Source organism: Trachemys scripta, chromosome 1, assembly GCF_013100865.1.
Source record: "Trachemys scripta elegans isolate TJP31775 chromosome 1, CAS_Tse_1.0, whole genome shotgun sequence".
Lineage (NCBI taxonomy): Eukaryota > Metazoa > Chordata > Testudines > Emydidae > Trachemys > Trachemys scripta.
The window spans coordinates 50,460,646-50,486,487 of NC_048298.1; positions in this window are offsets into that span (position 1 = coordinate 50,460,646).

Here is a 25,842-nt window from a genome sequence, read left to right on the forward strand (position 1 = left end):
AGAGAGATATGCACAGCTGTTTCCCCGCCCCAGGTATTAATACATACTCTGGGTTAATTAATAAATAAAAAGTGATTTTATTAAATACAAAAAGTAGGATTTAAGTGGTTCCAAGTAATAACAAACAGAATAAAGTGAATTACCAAGCAAAATAAAATAAAATTAGCAAATCTAAACCTAATACAGTAAGAAAGTCATTACAGATAAAACCTCACCCTCAGATGTTTCAGTAAGCTTCTGTCACAGACTGGATACCTTGGTAGTCTGGCAACAATCCTTTCCCCTGGTACAGCCCTTTGTTGCAGCTCAGGTGGTAGCTAGGGGATTCCTCATGATTGCAGCCCCCTTTGTTCTGTTCCACCCACTTATATATCTTTTGCATAAGGCGGGAATCCTTTTTCCCTCTCTGGGTTCCCACCCCTCCTTCTAAATGGAAAAGTACCAGATTAAAGATGGATTCCAGTTCAGGTGACATGATCACATGTCACTGTAAGACTTCATTACCCACTTGCCAGCACACACGTATACAGGAAGACTTACAAGTAAAACAGAGCCATCTACAGTCAATTGTCCTGGTTAATGGGAGCCATCAAGATTCCAAACCACCATTAATGGCCCACATTTTGCATAATTACAACAGGACTTCAGAGTTTATATTTCATATTTCTAGTTCCAGATACAAGAGTGATACATTTATACAAATAGGATGATCACACTCAGTATATTATAAGCTTTCTAATGATACCTTACAAGAGACCTTTTGCATGAAGCATATTCCAGTTACATTATATTCACACTCATTAGGATATTTGCATAAAATCATATAGAGTGCAACGTCACAGTAAGTATTCCCCTTTAACCTCACATACGTTGTGCAAAGCACAGCACACCACAATAATCTGAACCATCTTGGTCACACTGACATCCAGACAGGTCTGGAGGCATTGCCAATGAGCTTTCAAGTGCCCAAGTGGGCACTCCACCACCATTCTGCGGCTACTCAGTCTGTACTTGAATTCCTTTTTGCGGGGCAGGGGTTGGTGACCTTGAGATATGGCTTCATGAGCCATGGTTAGAATGTGTATGCAGGGTCCCTCATAAGAAATGTCAGCACAGAAACACCATAAATGATCATGTCATTTCAGGGGAATAAAGTCATTTCATTCCCCCTGTGATACAACACCAACCTCCTAACCACCCTGGTGTCATGAACCTTTTCAGTTCATGTATTCACTGGCCCCTTTCGGTGGGCAAAGTATAAGGATATGTGTTCCATCGATGCTTCCCCCCCTCCCTTTGGAAACCTCATCCTCTGAAATCTCACAGTAATTTCAGAGACTTGGGTTATGGCAATCACCTTTGGGTAGATCACAGTCTTGACAGTCAGGATCAGAGGCAGTAGTCCATCCATGCCCCACCATTGCAATCCTAGCACTCAACACATCTATTCCATGGGACCCGAGTGGATTTTCATTCCCTCTCTGAGTCAGCCATCTTTTGCCATCTTAAATCTCTCTGGACTGATTCTATCCAGTATCAGTAACTGTACCTCACGAACATTTGTTCAGTGAGCAGCGGTTGAACCACATCTTCATGGGCTTGCTCCATATCTGCACTGTAGTTTGGCAGAAGGAAGAGATGAGCAGGTGCTGCCATCATCAAATGCGTGAAAGCAGTGACCAGTACAAGGTGTTTCCCGGAGTGTTTCCTATGATGCACAGGACTCTTGCATACTGCCCCTTATCTGGAAGCATTATCATTGTAAACAAAAAAGGGGTAATGTGGAGGCAGGTATATGCCTGTGCACAATGTGCACCCATTCCCTGCTCAGTATACGTGGACACTCGACACGGGTATGGGATACATGTGCTAGCACAACACAGATAACTACCCAGGGAAGCATTGATATGTAGACATAGCCTTGTATTCCTAATTGATTCACGAATATGGAGATACTTGCCATTATGCTGACAAAACATCTTTTTTTAAAAAACACATTATGATGCTTTTTCATTATAACAATTTGAACAAGCATGAATTCCACACCTTTCACATTATTTCTCTCTCAGTGTCACCAGTTTGCTGCCCATGTTGCATTAGTTTATTTTATTTCCTGGAGCTAAAGTCTATAAACACAATGCTGTGGCATAAAGAGTGGATTTTTAGGGCTTTTTTAAGTTTTTGGTTTTGATTTTTTTGTTAAGGAAGGGAAGAATAGGGCTTGACGTATATTGAAAAGGCACTCTAAATGTAAGATAGGGCATTACAAGAGTGCTAGAGTATAGAGTGGGCAAGAGACAAATGGAGCCATCATGAGAATTTTTGACAGAGATGTAGGTGGGAGGAGATGAGCAGAGGTTGGAAAACTCAGAATTTGAGGCTATAGTTCAAGAAAGCACTTAAGCACATACTAAGTCCATCCCTTCTTAGTTAAGTGCATGCTTAAGTCCTTCTACAGGATACTTTTGTGAATTGAGCCTTGAATCTTGAGCACACTGATAATGTAAAAGACCAAATACACAAAATGTCCACTATGCAACTATGCTGTAGCTGTCTTAAAGTAAGTGTAGTTATTTCACGGCTGTTCAGAGGAAAGTACATCTGTATTTTGAACAATAATTGTGCCTTCCTAAAATGGACATGGTTAAGTCTAGAATCTTCTAATGAAATTCTAATTTCATTTTTATTTGGAATGTTCTTGTATTCAGGTTAGTAAATATTAAATTATTGATGTATGTAGAATCTAAACATCTGAAGTGAAACTATTGCAACATTTCCAATAACTAAGATTAAAAAGTAAGTTGAGTAAAAACAATTCACAAGCTTTATTATAGAAAACCATAGTTAAACATTCCTAATATTTTTTCAATTACCTAGTGGTCTTTATAGAATTTTAAAATATTGACACAAGTACATGTTGCAACATTATAATTGCCATATTTGTCAACTTTTAAAATGTCTTTAATTCTAAAACCTGGAAGAAAATCAATGGAACTTTAATACAGAAAAGCATAATGGAATAATAATAATTGGATTGATTTTGAACGGATGATGTAGCCTTCCATTTTCTCTGCTTACCTACTACTGTTTTGTTTGTTTGTTTATTATACAACTTAACAAAGCCCTCCTAGTAAAGGTTATGTAGCACAGAAAGTGATTGCAATAGAGTTTCTTTAACCTCAAAAGGACTGGGTCCAAAATTTGCCATGCACTGTGCTTGTCCACACACTGTCCATTTTCAGTTAGTGCTCTGAGTTCCTTGCTCTAACTAGTTACAGATTAACACAGGGCCAGAATCTCCACATACAGAGATTCCTTTTTGTGTACAAATCTCCACTTTCTTATATAGAAAAGATGAGAGATGAGATATTTCCTTAGCGGTTTCCCCCTTACTCCACAACCCAGAAGTTGACATTTGTGGGCAATGGATCTACATGTAGTTAGGAGGTCATGGGGGGATGGATATCATCCATTCCCTGTTGTATCCAGTGGTGATCAGAAAGGAAAGTTAATGCATCCAGAGATGAAGTTTTTGAAAACTCCCCTAAAAGGAAGGACCTAGAGCTACAGAATGGCTAGGAATGGGGTACACTTTGCAGGTATCTGCCTGCCTGCCTCACTCCACACACACATGAAAACATGACATATAGTAATCTTTCAGATATCCCGTGTGAGCTATTTGATGCAGCAAAGCAAAAATACTTTATAGGAACTGCACATTACCATGTCCAATCAAAGTTGCAGGGAAAATGTACATAGGCAGAAGATAATGATCCAAACTGGGGATTTGCCCTGGAGACTCAAATTTATGAGTGGGATTTTCAAAAGTGGCTAGTGTGCTCCTAAATACTTTAGATGCTTTAGAGAATCCCACCCATCACTCCTACTCATGTGAAAAGTTCATTGGGAATCCTTAGTATATGTTCACACAATCAGGCCTTCTGTGTTGCATCATATCTGAAAGATGGCTCCTCCAGCAACACGGTACACTCTAACACCAAGGTGAGGAATACCTAGCACCTGGAGGGAAGAATGCTACCTAATATTTAGGTTTTCCTTCAAGGCTTCCGATTAAGAAGCCATGACTGATGCTGTTTAACTTGTAAGAGTTGATGGGAGCAAAGATGTAGATTTAAAAGTCGTCAAAATTGAAGGTAGCTCATTTTTAAAGGCTTTTTACTTTTAAAAATAAAATTGACGGTCATTTTGAAATGAAAAGTCACATTGAACTGAAAAATCAAACATGTTTAATTTTAAAAATGTCAAAACAAAACGTTTTGACTTTTTCCAATTCCCTCCCCCCCAATACTAACAAATTTGCAAATCATTTTGGTTTTGTTGAATCTGCATTTTTCAGTGAAAAAAAGTTTGGGTGAAAACAATTCACCAAGCACTAATCAGAATACATTTCCCAAATGAATTGTCTTAATGCTTCTTTTCCTAAGAGCACTTTTACTTTTATGCCATCCCTATTTTCTTCTGACTTTAATAGTTCGATTACAACCTGCCACTATACGTGCTTCTGTTCTAAGGTAAAGAACGTTATAACAATGATTGTGAATTTTTATCATTATGACAGTATGACTTGTAATCTGGCTTGCTAAGACTGGGGAGTTTTTAGTAGAGATAAAAAGTCATCTCTGTCAAGCCTTGCAGCTCTAATTTATTGATATTTTATAAGAAACCATATATGTTTGTGGCTCAGTTGTTTTTGGAAATCAGAGGGTTAAAAAAAGATTGTCACAAATATGCCTGTGTCAGATCCTAAGACCAAATCACACCATGTAAATAGAAGAAATACAATGATGAGAATGATGTGCCACAAGATTAAGGGTAAACATAAAGAAGATGATAATGTGACAGACACCAACATTACTAATGACAAAGAGATTTAAGGGTAAATGAAGAATGATTCAAAAGCACATTTGCTTATCATTTATTTTACATTCCTGATAGACTAAGTAATTATGTGCAATTTGGCACTGATAAAAGTGAGCATGAAAGAAAAAAAATACCCACAAAAATAGCTTTTAAAAAATGTATAAAGCTCTTCTGAGAAAAAGCAAGAAGCACAGTTGGGATTCAGACTAGGTGTGAAAATTACAGCAGCAGAAAAATCCATTTACATGAGAGAGACATCATGTATCTGCTTTGAAATGGCTTGGTACCTCAAGATACCTCCCAGGTGTAATGTTCTGAATAAGAAGAGTCAGGAATGCAGTCAGAGTTTCTTGCAGATACAGTGCAGGATCAGGCCTTCTATTAATAATATCTGCTGCCTTGCCTTCTTTCCAGGTACCCCAAAATCTCCATTCATGAAATTATGTGTCTCACAAGATACAACAAATACATAATCCCCCATATTTGGTACCCTTCATGGAATGATGCCATAACATTTCTAACCCTTTGAAGAAATCTGTGCACACAATCTTTCAACGTGTGATTTTTGCTTTCCCGCTCCACTCTGATCATTCTGCTCGTCATCTTCACTCCCTGTTTGTCTGTTTTGTCCTTCTGTTGCAACCTGTCTGTCCTGAGTGTGAGCTCACTAGGGGAACAACTGTCCATGTCACATGTCCTTCCAGTACCCAGCACATTGTGGCCCTGAGCCTTGATTAGAGTTCCTGGGAGCTACCATAATACAAATACTAGCACTAGTTCTTTGCTGACCGTCTGCTGAAGGATGAAGTGAGGCTAGAGAAACAGAAGGAGGTACTTGAAAAAACTATTTATACTTTATGATTTCTGAGGCCCTGATCCTGCAAACAGTTACTCAGCTTTTTTGAGAAAATGGTTCCTTAACTTGTAAATTCAAGGTAAATCCTAGAGAAGACAAGACAGTTGTTTATTAAAAGTCTCTCTGCTAACTTGTATGAGACTTCTTTCACTAGGATTTGCCTCAAGTTAATTAAATAAAGAACACACCTGTTTTTTCTGCAGTACAGATTAGGCTAAAATTCAGGGATTATGCCTACATTTATGTTTGCACAGCACCTTGCACAATGGAGAAGCCTCTGAGCATTACCATAATATAGATATTAAATAATGTTAATGTAGTTAGTTTCTATTGCACATTAGAAAATGTAATTGCTATTCAACACACAGGCAATGTCTACATTTAAAATGTTACAACAGGACGGCTGTAGCTGCACCACTGTAGAGCTTCAGTGTAGACCAGTGGTTCTCAACCTGTGGCCTGCAGGTCGCTTGTGGCCCAATCAGCACATAGCTGCGACCCAGGTGACATCCTCTGGGCCATACAGGTAGTGTATATATTGTGTGGATGCAGCCCAAATAACACAAAGAGCTTCATATGTGGCCCACAATGGTAAATAGGTTGCAAACCACTGGAGTAGACACTCACCATAATGACAGGAGGGCTCTCCAGTCACTGTAGTTAATGCATCTTTCTGAGAGGCAGTAGCTAGGAAGAATTCTTCCATGGACCTAACACTGTCTACACCAGGAGTTTTCACACTCCTGAGAGACATAGCTATCCCAGTGTAAGTTTTCAGTGTAGACCAGCCTTCAGCTTTGCAAATCTATGCTTCAAAAGCACAACCCATGTTGCTTTTGCACCTCTCTCATACTGTGCTTTCTTTTGAGTATTCCATGTAGAACGGGTAGAGGACAAGCTAGTCATTCATGAAAGACAGAAGCAGAAGTTTTAAATATAGTAAATCTTTTCAGAACAGTATAAAGGTGACTAAATCCAGCCTTGGCTTTATGTCCAAGGATTGTTTGATTATGTTTGATCTCAAGGAAGGAATATGAATTAGATTTAGGGAGGTTAAAGTTAGATAACATTTATCAAAGACATGAGGTTACCCCTCTTCATTGTGTCTGAAAGAAAGCCGAATCCCTAATGAGACAAGGTCGTATCTCACAAAATAACCATAAAACAGGCAGCAGATTTTATTAGAGACTTAGACCTCATCCTGCATCAGTGAAGCTTTCACGGGAAGCTTTGCCCCACAGATCAGTGCAGGATCAGGCCTTCTATTAATAATATCTGCTGCCTTGCCTTCTTTCCAGGTACCCCAAAATCTCCATTCATGAAATTATGATGCCAGTGAATCTTTGTTTCAAGGCTAGAGAGACAGCACTTCTGGAACCAAGGGGCAAATCCTTTCATTATTTTATCCTATTCTGTATGGGCATGACATTGCCTTCGGTAATCAGCTTATAAGAATTTGCTCTGATGATGCAATATCTGTATCTTGCATTTTGCTGCCAAGTTTAGATGGGAGTAGAATTTCTATGGATTCAGATAGGAATGAAATAATCTCTCATTTCCTTTGTTATTCATTTCCATTAAGATAAGATGAATTCATCTCTTGCTTTTAGTAAATACATTTCCTTATTTTCCCTAATTAATTTTGGAACCCTTTATTAACTGTCACTCCAAACAATGATATCAGCATTGTGGCTAACTGGTAGAAAAAACTCCTTCTTGATTTACCAGTCGTCTGGGTCCAAAACTGTGGGGTGGGAGAAAAGGCATACCACCAACAACTCTAATTGTAACACATGGGTGTTAAGAAACTGAAGAATTATGTCCTCATGATACAGGATCGCCATCAACATCTACATAGGAAAAGTTTTACATATGAAGGCAGAAAACTTCTTGCAGTGCTGTTGTTAACCATATGGGGTTAGATCAGGTCCCTCAATGTCTCTTGCGTAGGGTTGCAAAGAGCCTCCTGCCCCACTCACTATCCATATTGCAGGCCTTCTACTCCCCCTGAAGTGCAGGTGGGTGGATAGTGATCAGAGCCTACTCTCCACAGCACACAGCCAGTGCTGCTGAGCCAATGTAGGAGGGGAAGTAAGCCATGACAGGAAAAGTGTCTGAGTCACAAGTTTGTCCCTGTTCTTCTCCTAAGGCAGCACAACTAAATGGACTATCAGACTAAAGCCTAGCCCATATTTGGAGAGTAAATAATATATAATGAGTTCAAGACAAAGCTGTATAAATTCTTGGAACAAATCCAAACCTCTCTGTACCTTGAAAGTGACAAGCTACCAGGGCCGGCTCCAGGCATTAGCTGAGCAAGCTGGTGCTTGGGGCGGCAGATTGTTCGAAGCGGCATTCTGCCCAATCCTAGGGTGGCACGGCCACTTTTTTTTTTTTTTTGGTGTTCTTGTTCCGCTCCGGCTGCCCTGTAGGGGGCGACAGTGCGGAGAACCAGAGCGCCCTGCAGGGCAGTCCTCTTCCTTCCCTCCCCGCCGACCAGAGCGGAGCCCTCGCGGCAGGCGGCAGGAAGTGGCACAGCGGGAGGGGCCCTGTGGCAGTGCCCCCAATGTAGCCCTCTCTCTCCCGCCCGCTCTCCCCTTCCCCCCCCCCCCCCGCATCCGGTCCCCCTACACCTGCGCTCCGGCCGCGCCGCAGGTTTGGTTTTTTTTTGCTTGGGGCAGCCAAAAAGCCAGAGCCGGCCCTGCAAGCTACATAGATAATGCAAGGAGAGGACTACACGGACATGTAGTTGTCTCTATCCACACAAACAGTGTATCTTTATATTAAAAACTCTGCATTCAAATGCTGGAGCTATTTAACGCTTCCAGGGTTTAAAATGGAGTAAATTGTGCTTCAATTTTTAAATTAATGAGAAATAATTTAATAAGTGAGAAATCCCTATAGAATAGGACAGAAGTTTCCATTTGTGGCTGGTAAAATCCCTCGTGTCATAGTAAGCAACCAATATTCTAAAGTCTTAGAAGGGAGAAAGACAATCTCTCTTTCTTTTCAGGTAATTATAATTTCCTTAAACAAAGTCTGGGATTTCTACCTGCCCAAATAAAATCAACAAAGAGTTTATCCAGTTCTCTTAGATTCTTGCTTGAATAATCAGACAGCATTTGCATAGGGTAGAGATCAATCAATTTAATTAGGTAGAGTACAATATACCCTCACTAAAGGAGAAAGGTGAAAAATACTCCACTTACAGACATTGGCTTTAATGCTATTAATTAAAGGGGGAGGCAGTTAAAAAGGTGAGAAAATTCAAAGAACATACTCAAATCTAAATATGTCCATTTCTGGACTAATTGAAAGGAAAGCCTGAAATCCCCTAATAAATAATGTTATTAGGAAAAGAAGGAGTTTCAGAATATCCATATAGGCAGTTTTTAACATAATTGTTCTATATTTCATAAAAATCAAGGTCTAATGGTTAAAGCACAGGATTGGGAGTCAGATAAGCCCGAGTCCCAGCATTGCAAAGGCGTGCTGTGAGAACTAGGACAAGTCACACAACCTCTCTATGCTTCACCTTTTCTAAATGTAAAGTAGATAGTTCACATTGGTGGTGTGAGGATTATGCATTAGTCTGTGATTGTTACAGTAGTTCTAGGATAGCTATGCTGGGACTCAGTGAACACACACTGAGTTAGTACTGCCACTGTGATGGACTTATCCCCACACCCATGAGATCATGTGTGCTGCAAACCACTACAGCCGTGGTTCCCACAGCTTCCCAGATTTTGGGGATACCCCAAAACTGCCTTTCCAGTCATGAGAGATGCATCATCCCTGTTTGCCTACGTTAACGAAAAAAGACAATCATATGGGGGTAGTCTGTTAACTAACGAACAACCCTTTATCCTTACTCCCTCCAGTGGTCAGTGACTGATCAAGTAATAGGAGAGGGCAAATACTCTTGCCTAGTAATTCCATTGCACTTGCTAATGTGCAAGAATTTAATTTAAAAAGTAATAAATATGGCAGACAGCAATGGTTTTACTTATGGATGGGGATATCACTTGTTGCAGGCCTCGTATTCACTGCTTAGTGTGTGCAAACAGGCTCCAACACCCAGCAGACCTAAGGCTATTCCACATGCTACATTGGGTTGGTTACAGCTCATACAGCCCTTACTAAGGTTCTGATCCTGCTTCAGGATCAACTAGTGCAAACCCATACAAACATTAATGAGGCTCACTAAAGTCAATGGGACTCTGTTGAGGTTACTATGCCTGCCTGAGCCAGAGTTCTTCCATGTTTAAACTCTGTCCTTCCATGTTTAACTCGGATCGACCTTAACAACTAAGGACAGGAATTGGAATGTGTAAATAGCTAGTTAGCAATTACGACCTTGCTCATGCCAGGTACCAAACAATAATGATGAGGTTTGCATGTTTCTAGCTGGGGAAGGGGTAATAAACCAAGGGTAAACAGGACCAAATAACTGTTTAGAGAGAAGTTACTAACAAGCTAGATTTATAGCCCTAGAATGATTTAGTTGCTTAAATGTATAAACATGCCTTTGGTAGAGAGGGGAGAGGGACTGGGGGAGGTGGTAGAGAGGGGGAGAGAGGGGGGGGCTTAGTTGTAAAATGTATAAAGAAGAGAGAAACTGTTTTTGCTGGTGTGCTCGATTTGAGACTTGCCTGTCTCCTTGCACCACTTTGAGATCTCAAATAAACTTTGATTGTTTCTCCACCCCGGTATGTTTATTGGCGCGAAGCACTCCGGGCAACGAACCTCACTGTTGCTGTCCTCGGGCCCCTGTGCCGGCAACAACTCCACCAGGGTACAGAGATCTTGACAAGTGAATCCTGAGGCAGGATCAAATGCCCAAGTATTCTGCCTTTACCTGATAATATCTTTTCTCACTAAAGTCAATGGGACTCCACCAGGGTACAGAGATCTCAACAAGTGAATCCTGAGGCAGGATCAAATGCCCAAGTAGTCTGCCTTTACCTGATAATATCTTTTGCTAGCAGTATGTACTGTGCCTTTAAGAGCAGAGCACATTTTAGAGGAAACTAGACTGGGGCTAGTGAGAACCAGCTGGAAGTGGTCTCATGGCAGCTTGACTCAGCTAGAGCTCATGGTGCTCCTTTAGCTTGGGTAACTTTGGTTTTGTTTTAATAAAGCCTTACTTCTTAGAGCCCAGACTGTTTCTCCTTCTCATGAATTCACAAGACAACACATGGTATCAGAGTGAGACAGAGGAGAGGACAGAGAAAAGAGGACAGTAATGAAGAAGTAAAGGAGTCATTGTGAAGACGGAGCAAGTAAAAGCTCCCCAAGGAGCTGGAATACTTAGGTAATGCAGCAGACTCCTGGAAGAGATTCAAAAGAGAGTTTTGATAGATTAGCTAGATAGATAGATGCAAGCAGCTGGCTTTGGTGAGAAAAATGCTCAGCGGTAAATAGCAATCTTCTTTAACATTGCAGGACTGGAGGCAGTGGATGTCTTTAATAGCATGCAACTATATTGTGCAGAGAGAGCAAGTTATGATGCAATTTTGCAGAAATTGGAAGAGTACTGAATATTTTAAGAGGCTGAAACGTTTGCAAGGTATAAGCTTCATCTTAGAAGGCAAAAGGAAGGAGAATCCTTGGAAGAATTCCTAACAGAGCTGAAGTTAATGAGCCAGACTTGCACCTATGGACAGTTAACAGATTCAGGTCTAAGGGATCAAATTGGAACTGGAATCAAAGATCCAATGCTGCAAAAAAGACTATTAGAAGATATGGATCTCACTTTGCATAAAGCGGTAAGACTGTGTCTGGCAGCAGAAATCAGTCTGACCAGAATAAAAATAATGGAAGGAAAACAGGACACTGGTACTCTGTATAGAGAGACATGAGAGAAAAAAACTGGCAAGCAGTAAATCAGTACAGAATAAAAAACAGAGAAGATTGACAAAAACAAAGCATGAGAATTTGCAAGGAATAGCTTCAAGTATTTCACAAGATGTGGACACAAATACAGATCTCTACAATTCCTTGCTTTCAGTAAGCACTGCAATATTTGCAAGAAATACAATCACTTTGCCAAAGTCTGTAACCAGGATCAACAACTGCAGAAGAGAAAGCAAAGCAAAGCAGGCATGCTGATGCAGTAATCCAGAAAGAGAGCACAGACAGCAATACAGAAGAGGAGTTCTACCTAGGACTTGTATCTGAAAAGGAAGGAACAGAGGAATGGAGAATTCCCTTAGGTACAAATGGGACTCTTATAACCTACAAATTGGACATTGGGGCCCATGTAAACGTTGTTTCAGATGTTGGTGTTAAAAGGTTGAAGAAAAAACAGGGAACGTGGTGACCAAACTGGTTAAATTGAAAGCATATAATGGGGAGTTCATTCATACTAGAGGTACATGTGTGCCAGCAGTGAAAGTAAAAGATCAAATAGAACTGATAAACTTTGTGTTAGTTAAAGGGAATAAAGCACACATATTGGATTTAGAAACATGCCAAGCCCTTGGGCTGATTCCGAGGGTGCACATGTTAAAGGAGACACGGGACACAGACATAGAGGAACAGTATCAGGAAATTGAGGCCATAGGAAAATTAGCAACTGAATAGAGAATTGAATTAACAGAGCCAAATTGTCCTACCCACATGCCCCTAGAAATATTCATCTAGGTATGAGAAAAAAAGCTCAAAGAATAACTGGATCATTTAGTAAGAATAATTATTATTAAAAGAGCCTACAGAATGGGTTCTCTTATTAGTAATAGTAGAAAAAAAGGATAGAACACTAAGATTATGCCTAGATCCTGAGGTGCTTAACAAATATATCAAAGGGGAACACATTCAGTTACCGTAACAAGAAAGACATTTTTGGTCATAGTGCAAATTATTTTACTACTTTAGATGCAACATCTGGATTCTGGCAGATTCCCTTAGATGAGACAAATTATGTACTGTTATTACACCATATGGAAGATACTGCTTTCTTGGATTACTGTTTGGTCTCCAATCCACTCCAGAAATCTTTGAACTGGGCTGTATCCCACGAAAGCTTATGCTCAAATAAATTTGTTAGTCTCTAAGGTGCCACAAGTACTCCTGTTCTTTTTGTGGATACAGACTAACACAGCTGCTACTCTAAAACCTTTCATAGAACTGTGCAGCAAAACTTTGAGGGAATTGAAGGCACAAAATTCATATTTTGAAGGACATATTCATCTGGGGCAACACAATAGAGGATAATAATTATAGGTTAAAGAGAGCAGTGGACAGAGCTAGAGCAGTGGGTCTGAAGCTAAATAAATAAAAATGTAAATTCAGGCTCGGAGAAATTACCTGTTTAGGAGAAAAGTTAACAGAAGAAAAAGGTTAACTGACTGGATTGATCCTAGCAGAACACAAGCTATAACAAATATGCCACATGCAGAAAATAAAGATGGAGTACAGAGGTTCATAGTAGTAGTTAATTTTGTTTGTAAATTAATACCTAATTTGTCTGCACAAACCTGCAACCTCCATGCATTCATGCAAAAGAATAGTCAATGGACATGGGTTGCTAATCTCAAAGAAACAATTGATTCAGAATGCTCCTGTTCTAAGGTATTTTGACAACAAGAAGCAGACCAAAGAAGGCACAAGGGCTGCATTGCTACAAAAATATGACCACCCTTGGAGACCAGCGGTGCATGCCCAAATTGAAAAGGAAGCTTTAGCCCAGGCGTGTGGTTGTAAAAAAAAATCATGTGTTCGTTTATAGAAGGCCAGTTGTTTAAGAAACAGACTATAAGCCTCTGATACCATTTGCAAAGAAGGGGGTGGCAGACACTCCATGGAGGCTACAATGACTGTTTCTTCTTCTAGTGCTGTCTGTGTGGGTGCTTCACTCTAGGTGTTTGTGTGCCCCTGCGCTCGTAGCCGGAGACTTTTAGTAGCAGTGCCCAGTTGGGTCGCACATGCGTGGTCCCTGTCTCACGCTGCTGCAGGCAGTTAACCGACGCTGTGTGACCAACCCCTACTCAGTTCCTTCTCTACTGCAGTGACTAATAAGGAAACTCTGAAGTAGAGGAGAGGAGTGAGGGTAGTGGAGCACCCATAGGAACAGACATCTCGAAAAACCTCAGTTACTGCACAAGGTGAGTAACCTTCTCTTCTTCGAGTGCTGTCCCTGTGGGTGCTCCATTTTAGGCGACTTCAGAGCAGTGCCCTCTGATGGTAGGAGGGGCTTTGGAGTTGAAGTCGTGATCTCCGATAGTAGAGAGAATCCAAAGGAGGTATCAGATGTTGCCTGTTGCTCTAAGGCATAGTGCTGTCTAAAGGTATGGGCTGAGACCCAGGCAGCAACTCTACAAATGTCCGTGATAGGTACATTGTGCAGGGAAGCTGATAAGGCTCTAGTGGGATGTGAGCGAATCCCCATGAGGGATTGACAGTCGCACTGATGATAGCAGAGTTTTGTGCGATTATGGATCTACTTGGAAAGTCTTTGTTTAGAGACGGTGCTCCTTTTGGAGCATTCAGTGATGGATAGAAACAGTCTGGGTGATTTATGGGATGGGCTGTGGTGACGACGCAGGAAACAGAACGCCAGGTTTGTTGGTAGCCAGAGAGCTTTACAAGCCTCTTGCAAAAAGCCTCCCAGGAAAACTTTCCTGGGGTTTTTATTTCTCTCCTTACTTTGTTTACAACTCTTCTTAGTGTTTACATTCTTGCGCATAGAAAAGCCAGGCAGTATACATGCACATAAGATAACGAACTCATCTCTTGAGCGCGTGAACACCAGCTGCAAAGGTGATGTCAGGTTGCCAATAAGTTTTCCAAACATAGGCGCTAGAACAAGGTCACTCCTGCCTCATTGCCAAGGGAACAGTTTGCCGTTCTTCAAGGCTTGTGATTAGGGAGCAACACATTCCTACAATGGTTTAGTCCTGTCTATGTAAGAAGCCAATGCCCTCCGAACATCAAGATTATGAAGTGTGTCATGTGTTCTATATGTGGTCTGAGAGAGGCTTTATCCTCAAAGAAGACCATGTATGGCGGTTCCACCATGAAAGCCCACAGTGCTCCCACATGTCTGACAGATGTCATTGCCACAATAAATGCTACTTTCATAGAATGCTGTAGCAGTGATTATGTCATCCTGGGTTTAAATGGGGAAGAGGTGATGATCCGAAGGACCAGGTTCAGATCCCATGGTGTAGTAGGCTCACATAGTTCAGGGTAGGCATTATTGAGTCCTCTGAGAAACATCGGTAGATTGGTAAAGACAGGATGGCAATCCACTTTGGGGTGGAATGTAGTGATGGTAGGTAGATGGACTTTTATAGATGGATAGGTCTGACCCTTTGAGTTCTAATAGGTAACGCAGTATAGAGGGTAATGTCCCTGGGATGGAAGTCATCCGTTTTAGTTGGCACCAGGCCTTAACTCAGGGGTGGGCAAACTTTTTAGCCCGAGGGCCACATCGGGATTGCGCAACTGGAGGGCCAGGTAGGGAAGGCTGTGTCTCCTCAAACAGCCTGGCCCCTGCCTCCTATCCGCCCCCTCCCACTTCCCGCCCCCTGACTGCTCCCCTCAGAATCCCCAACCCATCCAACCCCCCCTGCTCCTTGTCCCCTGACTACCCCCTCCCAGACCCCTGCCCCCATCCAACCCCCCTGCTCCCTGTCCCCTGACTGCCCCGACCCCTATCCATACCCCCGCCCCCTAACAGCCCCCCTGGGACTCCCACCCCTATCCAACTGCCCTCTGCTCCTCGTCCCCTGACCACCCCCTCCCGGGACACCCCACCCCTAACTGCCCCGGGGGATTCCACCCCCTTATCCAACCCCCCCCCTGCTCCCTGTCCCCTGACTGCCTTCCCAACCCCTATCCACATCTCCGCCTCCTGACAGGCCCCTCGACAGGCCCCCCCGGGACTCCCACTCCCAACCCTCCCTGTTCCTCATCCCCTGACCACCCCCCCCAGAACCTCCGCCCCATCCAACCGCCCCCTCCTCCCTGACTGCCCCCCAGGACCCTCACTCCCTTACCCAACCCCCCCATTCCCTGCCCCTTACCAGCAGCAGGAGCTCGCAGCCGTGACACCCGGCCAGAGCCAGCTGTGCTTCCCACGCTGCCCAGTGGGAGCGGTAGGCCAGAGCATGGCCCGCGTTGCGGCGTGGCTGCGGGGGAGGGGGAACACCGGGGGATGGGCTGGGGACTAGGCTCCCCGGCCGGGAACTCAGGGGCCAGGCTGGACGGTCCCGCGTGCTGGATGTGGCCCGTGGGCCGTAGTTTGCCCACATCTGCCTTAACTCATCTCCTCTTCAGAGTGTATGGGCAACAGTTCATTTCCGTTCAACTGTGTAACTATATCCTGTACCTCATCTGAACAGGTCAGCTCAGGTTCCGTGAGCCATGGAGGAGCCATGCTCTGAGATGGAGTTTCTGTGGATGCAGGACAGGGCCTGAGAGCTGGGACAGTGGGTGAGACAGAAGTGGGAGTGCGATTCATGGATGCACGGTCATGCTGAGGGGGTAAGGATACCGTGGTTTGGCGAGACCATGATAGTAGAATTACTGTGGCTCATCCAGCCTGATCTTGTGGACCACTGGGTTCAAGAGAGGAATAGCAGGAAAGGCATAGAGAAAGGGAGCGTTCCACTCAAGGAGGAATGCATCGCCTAACGACTGCACACCAAGACCTGCACCGGAACAAAAACGAGGGTGTTTGGTATTTTGTGAAGTTAATAAAAGGTCTACTGTGGGGAACCCCCAGTGTTGAAATACATGCACGAGTACTGTGTTGCCGAGCTCCCTTCGTGGTCCTGAGAAATTTGTCTGCTGAAGGTATCTGCTGTGGTGGTGTGGATATTGTGTTGGGATTTTATGGCTTGCACACAGAGGTACTGTGAGTGTGTTCCCCCTTGTCTGTATATATAATACAAACAATCTAAGGCTTCAGATAGCCTTGTCCTTGATGAGTGGCAGGAATTGGGGGCAAGCGTTGCGGACAGCTTGACATTCCAATAGGTTTATAAGTTTAAGGGATTCCGCACGGGACCAGTGGCCCTATATAGAATGTGGGTTCAGGCGTGCGCCACATCCCAGGAGTGAGGCATTTGTGGTCTGAATGAAGGGTTCCCCCGTGCATACGGTGGTCAGTTTTGCCCAGCAGAGAAGGGGGTCCTTTATTTTGCCCAATATTGTGGGGTACTTGTTTATGTCATGCCTGTATGGAACAAAGTTGATACGTAGCCTTCCTTGTAGGCAATGGATGTTTAATCTGGTGTGTCTGACAGCAAATGTTGTGGCTGCCATGTGGTCAAGGAGTTGGGGGCAAGACCTGGCAGATACCCGTGGGCTATTTCAACAGTGGGTATGAGGCTGGTGAGAGTGAGAGATCGTTGTCTCGGTAGTGAGGCTATAGCCTCGATAGATTTGAGGTGGGCCCCAATGAAGTCCAGCTCTGGCACTGTTGTTAGAGTGGGCTGGTCAGTATTTATTAGGAATCCCAGCTCGTGAAGCGGGTTACCATCTCTTTGGTGGCTTGCAATGCTGTCTGCTGGGTTGACGCTTTTAGCAGGCAGTCACTTATAGTATATAGTGTGACCATCTTGAATTGTTTTGTTTCTGACGAACTTGTTGAATTATTGGAGGTCGAGCATTGGTCTCCATCCACTGGAGTTCTTGTTAGGGGAAGTTGATGATTGGGATGCAGCAACTTGAGAAGTAGATTGTTGTCCCCTCAGGGCCTGTGTCTGCGACCCTGTGATCAAATCACCGCTGTTGTTGTTTGAATACATTGGCCAGTGGTATCATTGGGATGTAAAGTAATTCCTCTGTTTCCTCTTTGGTTTGGGGTTATAGGTTCCCAAGGATCAGAGAGTCGCTCATGAGTCCAGGAGTGAATGGAATGAGTCATCTGCCTTTTTGGTGAATAATTTGGGCTGGCAAGTCTTCCACCGTGGATTGCACTTCTTCAGGGAAGCCAGAAAGATAGAGCCATTAGGCCCTTCTCATTACAACCACCATCGACACAGATGTTGCGGCCCTGTCCTCAGAATCAAGTGCTACGAATTGTTCTCCCTTGTCCTTGGCAATAAAATTAATCAATTCGGACATTTTTGTGTAGTTTGTGTAGTTGTATTTTGTTAGTAATGTCACATAGTTGGCTATGGGGAGGTGAGGGGTTATTGCCAGAACTGATCAAGTCTTTTCCAGGCCTTATCATGAGTAGTGTTTCAGGGCTGTTGTTGCATGCCACGTCACTGGACTGCGTGTATCACTAAGAAATTAGATGCTGGATGCGAAGTCCATACCCTTTGTTGGTACACACCTCCTGTCGGACCTCCTGCCAGCTGAAGGGGCAGCTGCAGAGGTCCACAGAATGACCCTTACAGGGTCCACTAGTGCCTCATTCATGTGAAGGGCATTTTTTTTTAAACGAAGTGGATGTATGCAAAAAATCCACTAGTCCATGCTGTATTACAGGGACCTCCTCAAGGGAGACATCCAGAGAGGGCCACCCTCTCAAATAAGCCATGGAACAGTTTGAAATCATCCCTATATTAGAAGGAGGCATAAAGATGTCCTCTGTGGATAATGATGGCAAGTGGACGGTTCTTCCTCCTCTTCTCCTGGTACCACTGAGGGTGCTGGTATAGAAGCTGTGGGGAATTACTGTGAGCTGGGTCTGGTCATTGCGGGCATTCCCCCCTACTGTGGGGCATATGACCTATGGAGTCCAATATACCCATTGGGATGGGAGCGGCATGGGGGTCCCCATACCACTGTAAGTACCCGGGGACAGCATAATATGCCCCATGAGAGATTCCTGGCTTGATGGATAGGAGCCAATGAGGGAATATCTCCCTGTTCTTCCTCATCTTCCTCCTTCAAATAAGGAGCGAGACAGTGAGTGATGTTGGGGATGCAGGGAGTCTTGGTGCCGAGGGTATCATTCTCGTATCAGTACCGCAAATAGGGGGATCGGGGCAGAGCTGAATACCAGAACCCTCTGTCTGAGGAACTGCAGCTGTTCTGGTTTGATTGGCCCCTGGGGCTGCCTCCTTGTCAGTGCCAGGGCTGCAGAGAAGAATGCGGCGCTGCTGGCTGCGTCTCTGTGCACGTTGGGTGCACCTTTGAAGAAGCTGCCTTTTGTAGCGGCGCCGCACCGCCGTTTCTAGATTGCGGTGCGGAGGCACAGGGTTTTGGTTTCCCCTTAGTGCCTGTGTCGGAGCCAGCTCTTGTAGAGTCTTTGGCTCTAGTGGTGCCGGGAATTTCTGCTACTTCGGCTCATGGTGCTGACAGCACAGTCAGTGCCGGTATTGGATGCTGGCCCGCGGAATGAATGTACATTGCGGTGCAGAGGCACAGGGTTTTGATTTCCCCTTACTGCCTGCATCAGAGCCTGCTCCTATAGAGTCTCTGGCTCTAGCGATGCCGGGGTTTTCCACCACTTTGGCTCCCGGCGCTGAGAGCACAGGTGGCAGAACAGCTGTAGATTGTGGTGTAGAGGCACAGGGTTTGGGTTTCCCCTCAGTGCCTGTGCCAGAGCTGTTTCCCAAAGTCTCTGTCTGCAGCGGTGCGGGAGTTCTCAGCCACCCAAATTCTCCGACTATGAGCGCAGGGGCGAACGAAAACCTAAAGTGGAGCACTCACAGGGACACACATCTCGAGGAACCTCAGTTACTGCACAAGGTGAGTAACCTTCTCTTTCTCAGCTCCAGTTGTATGATTTATCAATAATATATAAACCAGGAAAAGAGCTGATGGTAGCAGACACATTGTGCAAAGCATTTGATAAAACAGTAGTAGAAGCAGAGGAGGAATCAGACATAGTGAATGTCAACCTGATACTGTCATGCTGTCTGGAGTGGTTCACAACCATGAGTGCCAACCTCAGGGCAGACTGTCAAAAAGCAGGACAGACTCCACACTGGTGGTATGTTCTATAATTAGATTTCACCAATCCAGTAATAAATGTGAACTCCTGGAGCTCTATAACAGTCTTACCATGGAGTCACAGATAGTCCCCTTGGGCACTCCAGTCTATCTTGCCAGCAAGCTGAACTGAGTGATAAATGATCATTTACACTAAAGATCACAAAATATTCGGGTTGCTCCCAGTCTTAGGGAACCAATTATTTACCCCAGGTCAATTTGTACCTTAGATTTCACACCAAAGAGAATGCTTGTAGCCAGTCCTATAGTAAACTAACTAAGGATTTATTAACTAGGAAAAAGAAATGAAAGAGTTATTTACAGGTTAAAGCAGGCGACATATATACACAAATGAATTACAGTGTATAGTTCCAAAAGGTGACAGAATTATAGTAATCTGTCAGCACTGAATGTCTTTTAGGGCTAACCCATCTTGACTCTGGGGAGGTCTGCTTTAGATGATGGGACGAGCTTTCTCAAACATAGCACCTTTGTGGGTGTAAGAGGGCCATCAACCCAATGTTTGCAGCATGATGGTGTATCACCCTGATAGTGGGTTCTCAGATGATCAAATGAAAGGTTCTACAAGAGCTGACTGGTCTTGTTATTTTTTCTTATTTCTATACAGAGTTCCCTGGAGTGCGCGCGCACGCACACGCGCACACACGCACACAGACACACACACATACACTAGCTAGATGGAAATTTAGTCTGTCAAGGCGCTTAGCACCTGCCACACACACACATCTCTGGCATTCTTTTCCACTCTAGACATTATTAGCCAACCAGGTACATTGCAGATAGTGGCTTTCCATCACAAAGATATTTATAGTCACCCATTTTTACATTCTTAGGCAAATAAATAACTTCAAGTGACACATTACCTAACTGTCTATGGCATTCAGGTTCCAACAGCTCAGCATTCACTATTTGTAATTTTTTACTTGAGAATTGATGAACAAATTAAGTAACCTTACATGGTCAGTACAAGAGGGTAAAACATATTTCACAGAATATGAACATAGGCAATTTTATAGATAGCAGAAGGTCATCTGATCCATATTTTTACAATCTTTCTAATTTTACCGAGGTAAAATAGTGTCTCCCACACTACAGTACCAAATAACCTCAGCTTCTGGGAGGGCAATATTGTGTTTTAGCACCTATGTTTCAGTAACAGGCACAAAACAACAAAGAAGGACAAAGATGGCTTTAAGCCTTCAGGAAACCTCTAGGCTCATTGGAGGCTAGTACAACCTCCAGCACAATTTAGAGCACCATCCAGAGGCACTGACATTCTGATTTGCCGGGGGATGCTCGATCCTGACCCCGCCCCAGGCCATGCCCCCACTCCATCCCATCCCCCAAAGCCCCATACCTGCTCCACCACTTCCCACTTCTGCTCCACCCCCACCCCAGAGTGCGCCCAGCCCTCAAGCTCCCTCTTCCTGCCCCCACTACTCTCTCTCCCCCCGAGTGCCTCCTGCCTGCCACTAAACAGCTGATCCTCAGAGGGAAGGAGGCGCTGGGGAGGAGAGAGAGGAGCTGATCAGTGGGGCCAGTTGGCAAGTGCTGGGGGAGGGGAGGAGAGGAGCTGATTGGCAGCCCGCTGATGGTTGCTGAGCACGCACTATTTTTTTTCTGTGCCGCAGAGCACCCACCCAGACAGCACCATCAGAAATTGCTCGAAGTCACTTGGCAGACTGTTGGAGATACTGGGCTTCCAGGGGCTGTGGCTCTGGGGAGACTGCCCTATGCTAAGTGACACCTGGGCTAAATGACTCCCTGCTGTGAAGCTAGGTGCCTGGGAGCCCTGGCTCGAGATCAGGCTTGCAAGGCTTCTAGGCTCCACAGTCTGTGGCAGGTGAATCCCTCAGCTCCATGCTAGCAAGCCGCGCTGTCCCCAACTCTGGGAGGGCAGTACAGGGCAGTCATGACTGCTGGCTGCTCCATCTGATTTTGGGGGGAAAAGTCAAATGGAAACATTCTATTTTTTCCAAAATGAAATTGTTTTTGAATTTCCTTTCTCTGGGAAGTTTTGAAATTGCTAGTTTTCATTACAATTCAGAACAAAATCTTTTTCAAAATGTCCTAATTTCCCATGGAACAGAAATTCCAAGTTTTGACCAGCTCTGCTTATGAGTGCGTGCTCATATCCTTTAGTCTTTGCAGCTTTGGGCCCTAATTCATATAACTGGCAGATGAGGGCTCCAGCTTTTCAAAGCAATCTGCTAGCACTAACTAATGCCTGCATCCTTTTGGAGGACTTTGAGTGAATTTATTTGTATTACAGTAGTGCCCAAAAAGCCCAGGCAGGATTAGGGGACCATTGTGCTAGGTGCTATAAAAACATATAGTAAGATACTGTCTCTACACTTACAGCTTAAAAAGGGATTTACAATGGGACTTGACTCAGAGGTTTCATCTAGGAGGTTTTTTTGCAGGACTTGGTCCAAGTGGCATGGGGAAGCAATACATGATTTTAAAAATAAGTTTTTAACATTTATTTGGCCCTTTATCTAATTGTCAGTAGGTAAAATTTCCTGACCCAGTGCCTTTACTACAGCTATTTGTAATGTTTCTTGTTTAAAAACCTTGCCTATTAAGTCTCTTTTTGCTATTTAAAACCTAGCCAATTTTCTTTGTTTATTGGATCTGTGTGACCCTATACCTCATTGCTGTTTAATATTTATGAACTGACATCTACTTGTTTCTATTCCTTTTCTTTTTAGATACTAATTTTTTATTTTTTCCCAGTTTTCTTTTTAACTTTTAGCCCTTGCCTACTTTTTGCACCCTCTCCCAGGCAACAATGCCCAGCTAGATAGTTCATTTCCCCACTAAAACCCAATGGGGTGTGTGTGTAATTTTTTTTTGTCCATAAATTATCATTGCACAAAAATGTAAACTTTTTCTACAGAATTGACCGAGACCTGAATAATGAAAATAAACAAATACACAAAGAACAGGAAGCAATTTTTGTCAGTCAAACGTGAATTGAAAATTTTGACCCACTCTACTGATAAGGGAAGAAAAACCAAAGGGTTCTTTTGGTAGCATTTCCCTTACATGGTTTTGTCACATAGGTGGGGTTTTTCCTTCCACAAAATGGACCATGGATCTGTCCCATCACTCAGCGGATTCTGGGGGATCTACAAAAGGCCAGAGCCATCTGAGAAGAGACTCTTTGCCTCTGGACTGGCTGCAGGTACTCTGACAGTAATGCTCTAATTGAGATCTGGTATCAGGGCCCCCCAGGATCATGACTGTTTCCAGCATCTTCCTTGAGAGGGGTTCCCAGCACAAAGGTCAGTGGGATAAGTAGTGCTGTTTGGAGCATCTTTCCCTGGGAAGCTGAGGTGCCAGTGAGAGATGGGGGGACAATGTGCACCCTCCACTCACTCCAAAATCAAAGTAAGCCACACCCACTGACTGCTCTTGTCTCTAACCATTGCCCATCCTTTCCCTCAATGAGATCACAACCTGGCAGAGGTCTCAGTCCTGGTGGGGAGAGTCAGGGAAACAGGACCGCAAATTCAGCCAGCACCTTCCTCCCACCACCTTCCATGCAGTCAGGAATGAGAGCTGCACACAGAGGGTCCCTTCAGAGGGGTACGATCTGGCCCATCCTTCCTGTTGAGTGGTATCCAGTGATGCACACTATACAAGAAAGGGTCAAACATACTCACTAAAGAAATGGATCTAATAAGACCCCATAGGCCATCTTTCTTGGTTTCTATCTTTGTTTTAGACTTAACCTTAGGGATACCCTTTTCCTTTTTGTCCATACAGTTCCATCACACTCCTGACATCATGTGAATAGTTAGTTAGGATGATGATTGGTACAAAACCAATATGTAGGAAGCACGATGGGCATTCTATGAGATGCTGTAGTGAAAATATCTCTAGATGTACCTAATGATCCTTGTGAGAGTTGGCACCATGATGCTGCCGTCCATGGCAAACTAAGCTTCAATGTAAAGCTCAGAGGGTCCTGTGGCACCTTTGAGACTAACAGAAGTACTGGGAGCATAAGCTTTCGTGGGTAAGAACCTCACTTCTTCAGATGCAAGACAAGAATGTAAAGCTCATTCACTCCTACCCTCCTTCCTAACAAACAATTATATCTTCGAGCAGACAAAACATTCCGATTTAGCTGCAATGCTTCTAATCATGCTTAATCCACCAGAATTATTTTTATGCTACTCAGGAAAGACAATATCTCCTAGCTTTAGAAGCAGATGTGATTTGTCCCAAAGTGAAGGCTGGTATAAAGAAATGAGAAGTGTTTTCCAGAGTTGTGTGTACAGGTCTATTGTCCTGCCTGATGCTCCTTAGCACTTCTGAGATAAACTCCTTTATACATTCTGAACATTTCTGAAAATGAGGTTTTAGTCATTTTCTGTTACCTATTTTTCCCCACTCATGATTTTTTAAATTTATGCTAAAACTATCAGAGAACTAAATCTGTTGTTAGACAAGCAGGCAAGATTAGAGCTCTGCAAAACATTCACAACAAAATCCTGTGTAGGTTTGCATTCAGAACCCAAAACTTGGCCCAAGTTCACTAAGATCTGCAGGATGAAATCCTACCCTGTACTGAAGTCAGCGGGGTTAGGATTTCACCCACAAATGTTTTGACAAACCTGTGACAAAGTTTCAGACAAACATGTCTCTGCAGAAGACATAATTTCTGGATCAAACCTTAATTTCTCTGAAAACAGCAGTTTTTTCCTCAAATCAGTCATGACTCAGCAGTCTTGGCAAAGTTTCACTCTGAATTTTTGGGTTCATTCTAGCCAGTATTCTAACTGAAAATCAGGAGGTGCAAACAAAGATAAGGATTTTTTTTTGCATTGACCGTGTGTCTTTAAAATAATTCTACTATTTTTGGCTTTATTTTCATGCTCTAAAGCTCTGCACTCAGGCTCTTATTTACACTGACAGCCTGATTATTGTTAAGACATTTAAATTGGTGCTACAGTATGCCTTTTTGTCTTCAAACCTGTTCAGTGCTGGCATAAATGTTTTCTTGATTTGTACCTGACCAAGTTTATATGAGGACGAAGGGTATGACTAAGTTGGGGGAAAAAAGAGGCTGCTAGCAGAATTGTATAGACACAAAAAACTGTTGTTTGTTAAAAGTGACATGAAAAATCTCAGTATGAAATGCTGTCATCTCTCATCATTTTTCTACTCTACCTGGACTAACTTTGGGATTTTTTTGTCTTTCTAAATTTGAGGATTTGACAACTCAAATTAATACAATCCCTTGAAGATTACCCATCCCTGGCCTGCTGTCATGGACTGCACTAACTCTTTGCAATGCCAAGAGTTCATATCCTTTCTGTGATGTGAATCCTCTTTCACTTCAGCATGTGTCTTTAGCCACTCATGCTCTCGGGCACACATTAGGATAACTTTAATTGCAAAAACATTAATAGTGAAGAAAAGTAAACCGACTGTAGCTTTTCATGCCAAAAGACTTGAGAAAGTCACTTTCATATTAATGGAATGGTACTGGCAAGAAACTCTCAAACAGGATTTCTGATGCAGTTAATGCATTCCTTTGGTGTTAAGGAATAACTTGCAACTAAGCATCTTAAAGGAAATTACTTACTGATTCTGCTCAGCACTTTATTGAGAATGAGTTCTGTTAATTGGCAAAAGCTCTTCAGGTCAGGACTTTTCTACCTTAGTCTCATAGAAAACTATGGAATGTAGTAATGGACTGGAAAGTATGGGCCAAATTCTGATCTGATTTACATCGTCATGTAATACCACTGATATCAATGGGACTGCACAAGTTGTAAGACAATATAAAGTTTGGTCTTCTGTATACAATCTGTTAATCAGATACCTTTCAATATTTACATGGATATTAAAGGAAAGAAACAGTGAAAGTAGCTTAATAAAATACTGAATATTGTCTCACTTGGCTGATAATATCTGGGTTTATTGAAATAGTAATATAAATGATACTTGCTTAAAATTAGCTATTCACATGTGGAACTTATCTGAACTGAATATGTCATGCTTGAATTCCAATATTTATGAGAGTTATTGGAATGTATAATATCTCATAAAAGTATATTTAGATTCAAAATGCTCTCAGAATCCTATTTTCTTTTTCACAACTTGCATACATTTTCCCCACATATTTTATTAATATCCATAGATCTATAATGAAGGAAAACAAAAAAGAGGTT